We start from the raw sequence: 6,731 nt of genomic DNA, 5'->3' as shown, positions 1-6,731 counted from the left end.
TGTGTGTGTGTGTGTGTATGTGTGCAGGCTGAAGAAGGCTTTGGGCTTTGTATACTTTAGAACAGTGGTTCTCAACCTTCCTAAACATGTGATCATTTAATATAGTTTAATATAATTCCTCATGTTACTATAGTAACTCACAACCATAAAAATACTTTTATTGCTACTTCATAACTGTAATTTTTCAACTGTTGTGACTTGTAATGTAAATAGCATTGTTTTCCTATAATCTTAGACAACACCAGTAAAAGTATTGATCAACTACAAGAAAGAATCCCACAGGTTGAGATCTACTGCCTTAGTGCCAGTGTCACAGGCAGTTTTTATCTGCCTGACATGGATGCCGGGATCCAAATTCCCATTTTCTGCAAGGATAACAAGTGGGCTTTAGTGATGAACCAACTCTGCGACTTATGTTACTATCATTTTAACTATAAGAGAGCTAGAGCCCAGTAAATTAAATTTCAGAGTTCAAGTTCACACAGTTACAATGTGGCCTAGCAAGAAGCAAGTTATTTGTAGGTTCAAAAGCAAGTCATTTGTATTAGGAAAAGAAAACACTAGGCAAAGAACTGGACATTGCTAATGTAACATCTTTGTGCTTGACCACTCTAGGTTATCATTTACAGAAGTATGTATAAAATACAAAGTCCTATCTTCATGACACAGACTAGAAACATGATAGATAATGGAAAACAGGAAGTGACAAGAACTGTAGTTGAGGACACTTTGAAGAAAGCTGTCCCAGGAGACATAATATATGGAGTGAAAGGTAATCATTTAAATTAATGAATTAAGAGGAGCTCTGTGAAAAACATACATTTGGCTAATTAATTAATTGAGGGAGGGAAGAAAACCTTTAACACTTGCATTCTGAGCTCGCAATCTGCTGATAACATGAGCTATGACCACTGTCTTAGGGACATGAAAATACCTTGTTTAGCACAAATGAAAGAGTTTAAGAGGAAAGAGTTAACTGGTTTTATGTGAATCTCTACAGGTGGTAATAAAGATTTTTGTTTCTATGATTTTGTAAGACCCTGTCAAGCCTTAGCTTACTGGAGACCCCCTGAGTGAAACACATGAGCCTGATCGATGCAAAAAGCAAGAGGATTTTTATTGTTCCAGTGCACTGGGGTCGTCCCAGACTCTAAGGAAAGGAGGTGACTCTGCACAGCTTGTTCAGTGAGCTTTTATACAATTTTCAAGGTAGCAGCCATTGGACACAATGTGATTGGCAGAACAGTGTGACATTTTTAAACTGACTGGTCCTCCATGAATGAGGTGGCAAAGACTTCCATTGTCTGAAAGTGAGCCAAGGTCTGCCCTGTGGAATGTGTCCAAACCCACAGGTTTGTTCTCACCCTGAGCTCTGAGGAATGTTAATTAGACTCTCCCTTCCGGAGATGCAATTGTTCCAACTCCTTTTCAAAGTTCTTGAGCTGATCTTTTCAATTTAAAGCATTTAGATGTAGAACAGGAAATTGTCAAGAGCTGTCAAATCAAACACACCACTTTGGCTCTTTTGGAGAAAATGGAGCCATAGTCACATCTGGAAGATTATGCCTGAGGTCTGGGAGGGAGGATCCTATCTTAGCATAGAGTGCCTGGTATAGATAGTGAGAAGTAGTCATACTAAGGTAGATTTTCATGTTACCAACAGAAAGCAAGGTAGAGTTTCTGGACTGGGTTGTAACAAGAATGGTTACATGACAGGCTCTCCAGAATGCTCTCATCATACTCATTGGTGTTGGTGTCAGCTTACCACCTATAGCATAAACAAAACAACAAACAAACAAACAAAAGCATACCAATACCTCTTGTGAATGTAAGTGGTTCCAATAGGTATATACAAGAATAAGTATCAGCAAAATGAATTGCTAATTCAGAGAACCCGACCCTTCAAATATACAGGTATTGTTCAAAATTCAAATATCAACTATTGCAATTCCTCATATCAATAGACACCAGCAGATAAATTACATAATCCTAGTAGCTCAGATGTAATTTTTGAAATTAAACAAACATTTCACAATAAACAAACCCCATTCATTCAAGGATAGGATCTAGCAAGATATATCTTTGCTTGATAAAGAGCATACATAACAACACTAAAGACATCATCATCTGATAATGTGAAAGGCTGAATACTTCTATGTAAGATCAGGAATAAAGAAAACATTTCCATCACCCCCAATCTTATTTAATAATTACTAGATGCTATTTTCAACACTATAATCAATAAACGTTAGACATTTAAATATGGTAACAATTTTTACACATTTGAACATGAAATGAATGTCTACATAGAAAATATATGAAATATGTATTTCATATATATATATATATATGTATATATATATATACATACATATATATATAATATAACCTAGAACTAATAAGTAAGTGTATGATTTCAGGACACAAATGATCATCTAAGCAATTAATTGCTCTTCTTAATATTAAGAGAAAACACATGGAAAACATGTAAAAGCAATTCTACTCGAATGAATATCAATCACCTATAGAAAAATTTCTCAAGACAGCTATTAAAGAAAAGAATACAATTACAGTAAAGGTAATGGCTGTGAACATGAGTGAGGGCATTGAGATGACAGATCATCCCATGGAGGAAAGTTCAGCATCATCAACAGTTGCACAGATGTGAATCAATATTGCAGTGAGTGATCACAATACTCCTTTGTTGAGATATAAAGCTAAAATAACTCTTCCTTTTGTGCATTTTCTTCTTTTTCCCCATAGATTCATTTAGGGATTTAGGTGTCAATCACAGTGGAGTTAATTCCTTGTTTCTTTGGGATTCACATTAATAGTGAAATTTAACCATTTTAATTTTTTTTATCCAGTTTAAAAGAAAATTTAATCTATCTTACATGGAAAAATGGTCAGTGTTACATTTTTTGTTTGTGGTGATTTGAATGAGGATAGTACCCATAGACTAATAAATTTGCTTGCTTAGTCCCCAAAAGACCTAACAATCAGCTGAAAGAATCAGATGCAGATATTGATACCCAACCAATGGACAGAAGCTAGTGACCCCTGTATTTGAGTTAGTGAAAAGCTGGAAGAGGCTGAGAAGGATGGTGACACTATAGGAAGATCAGCAGTCTCAACTAACCTGGACCTCCAAAATCTCTCAGACACTGAGCCACCAATCATGCAGCATAAACCGGCTGACATAAGGCCCCAACACACACACACACACACCCACACCCCCCCATATATATATATATATAGAGAGAGGAATGTCATATCTGAATTCAGTGAGAGAAGATGCACTTAATCATATAGAGACTTGGGGTCCAAGGGAGTGGGGAGATCTGGTGAGCTGGGAGGGTGGGATATACTCTTAGGTACCTGGGGGTTGTGGGGGGAGGTGTGAGATGTGGAACAGTCCAGTTGGATTAGGAAGAGGATAAAGTCTGGACTAAAGAATGAATGAATGAATGAATGAATGAATGAATGAATGAACAAATAAATACCCCCCCAAAAAAGGTGTGGCCTGGTTGTACTCTATGTGGCCTTGGTGAAATAGGTGTGGCTAGTAGCTGGTTTGAAGTTTCAAAAATCCAAGCCAGGCCTAGTGTCTATCTTTGATTGCCTTCTGCCTGTAGAACTAGATGTAAAGCTCTCAGCTACTCTGCCTGTACCTGTAATGTGGCGCTAGCCTTCTGCTCTGGCAACATGCCTGGCTGCCTGCCACCATGCTCTTTGCTGTGATAACAATTGATTAACCTTCTGAAACTGTAAGCAATCCCTCAATTAAATGCTTTCTTTTATAAGAGATGTCTTGGTCATGATGTCTTTTCACAGCAGTAAAACAGTAACTAAGACAATATTTCTTTGGATTTTATCTGGTGAGCCATAGTCTTTATGAATATTTTCATATGTGGCTGGCATTTTTTCTCTTCAAAAGCAAAACACTAGAGTGTCAACCCTAAAATGTGTTCCAAAAGGTTTAAGTGAAAAACTTAGATATCAAGATTTGCAATATGGAAATGTCATAAAAAGTACAATAAGTGAGGTGTGTAGCTTGTGTCAGAAGTGACTTGAATTAGTCTTTCTTGACTATTCCTGGTGTTCTTTCATTTTAGTGAGCTTTGAGCTCAGGAGAGATGAATATTTGTTATTCAATAGAACACATATTAGTGAAATCAGGATAAACTGCATTGTTTATACTTAGCGTGTTCTTTCAAGGTTTTATTTATTATAGAGTTTTATCTAAGTCATAGCCTTTCAAAATCAAGTACTTTCATAGCTTAACCAATTACATTTTCATCTCATAAAATGTTTTAACAATAAATTGTAAATGGATTAAAAGTTATTACATCCCCTGGAGTAGAAAATAGAAAATGTAGAAACATGAAATGTAGATAGAGCCAATAATATTAACATATGAAGTAGGAACTGATGAACGTTGTTTTAGAATCTTAATATAATGTGGGCTTCTGAAGAAGAAGTTCATAAAGCACTGCTTCCAAAAATTTTAGGACAACTTATATAATTACTTAACCAGGGCAAAGAATTAAATTGCTGACATAATTTTAAGGGTTCTTCTCAGGGACTCCATAGAAATTGCTACCTTATATCATTAACTTACATTTATTTAGCATCGTTCACACCAGATATTAAATAATTTAAATACAAGAACTAATTACAAAAGGAACCATTCCACTCGTGTCCTGGAATGGTATAGAATTGTCTTAAAATCAAAGGAAATCTTAATTGCTCAGACATGATGAATAATGTCTTTCTTTGTTTATTAGCCCATATACTTCCAATATGTTTGTGAAATCTTTCTGTAGGTTTTCATTGTCTCCTTTTCAATATGAAATATTGATATTTTTCTCCTACTACATTTCTGTGATAAGTAATTCTTAAATAAGACATTTTATGTGCATTAAAATTTCATTTATCTACTGGAAGTTACTCAAAGTTCAAATATCAAACAGGTCTTCCTTAGGTAACATTTTGATGGAAATTTATGTTTTATATATCTCTCTTTTAAAAGAATATTTTTCATTTTCCTAGAGAAAAGTGATGAAGCTCTTTTCCCTGTTTTATTTCATCGGGTATTATGCATTAGATTTTGTCTTTTTTGTTTCATTGTGTATTACCTGAGGGTATTAGAAGTTTCTATCTTTCTGTGAGTTCTTAGGGTAGGTAATGGTAGGGAAGTGATAATTAAGTACCTAATAGCTCTTATCTATTAAATATTTAGAGAGTAAATATTTAGCCAGACAGATATAGATGTTTTATTCCTATGTCATTATTAATTACTTTCTGATTATGTAGTAAAAGTGACATGTAAAAATGGTAGACAGACAAAATAACCTCCAAAGTTTCTTTCTCCACATTTATATTTGTTCATATGATACTCTAAATATATTTGTAAATATATAATATATATCACATGCAGATGTACCCAATTAATCTATTCAAATGATTCTGTCCAAGGTGGCAAATACTTCACTATCCACACCAATGTCCTGGCATCCGAAATGAAAGATACATACACAGCCTTTATATTTTTATATGCCTTGAACAGTGCAATGTCTAGGACACTTCCTAACCTCCACATGTCTAATCCACCCACCTCTGATATTCCAGAGTTATTAATTCGTAAAATTTATATTCCAACTTTGCTGGCCTTGACACAGACTAGCAGCCCTCTTGAACTATGATCCTCAGGCTCCTATGTGATGGCTATGTTCTCTGTTCTGTACCTCTCAGTCATGGTGTCTCTTCTCTCCTCATCCTAGCATGGCATAGCTCTCTCTTACCTCCTTCTTCCTCAGTTGGTCCTTTGTGCTGGAATCCTATACATTCTACTTCTGTCTCCCTGCCCAGTCATTAGTCACTGTCAACTTTATTTATCAATCAACACTAGCTGGAGACATAGTTCCCTCAGTATCTTACATGTGGATGTGTTTGTTCTTCTGCAATTTTGGAAAAATAGATTAACATAATACAACTAAACCCACAACACTCACATATGTATATAAATAATTTAAATGAAGTTGTTTGAATCACTTAGAATTATAATGGTCCTTCCAAAAGTCATATATTAGTACATCCAGTAGTACAATACATGAGAAACCTCCTCTAGAATTGTCTGTGAGGTCAAGAGTCTCCTAAAACAAAACCAGCTATTACCATTGCCTTTAGTTGCCCTTTAGAAGTTGAATATAAAACCATATTACTGAAGCTATCACATGCTTTGCACACAGCTCGTATAGGAATTCACTGGAATATAAATGCAAGGCTTCTTCTAGAAGACCAACTCTAACTGTATATGAAGTTATTATGCAAGCCACCAAGTGAGAAAAGCAATTCATTGTTGTGGCAAGATATCCCTTAGGGTGCATTACTGGCACTCATATCTTAAATAGTAGTTATCTCATTGGTTTGAAAAACCACTAACTATTCAATAACTCATGCTTAATAGTATAAACCCAGCCCATGGATGGTCAGAGTATTGACCATTTAAAAAAAATCAACTACTGTTGCATTCCTAAACCAGTTTAATTCCCAACTGAATTATAATTACTCACTTTTTTTTAAATATTTGTGCATATATATCTTTAATTGAGTTCTCTTTAGTGGCATTGAGCATTGTCATGCTTTCATGTTCTTTTTTTTTCATTTTCTTTATTTACATGTAAATTTCTCCATTCCCAGTTTCCCCTCCAAAAAACAAAGAAACAAAC

This window comes from Mastomys coucha, unplaced genomic scaffold, assembly GCF_008632895.1.
Source record: "Mastomys coucha isolate ucsf_1 unplaced genomic scaffold, UCSF_Mcou_1 pScaffold14, whole genome shotgun sequence".
NCBI lineage: Eukaryota > Metazoa > Chordata > Mammalia > Rodentia > Muridae > Mastomys > Mastomys coucha.
The sequence above is the reverse complement of the archived record's forward strand: the minus strand, read 5'-3'. Positions refer to the sequence as shown.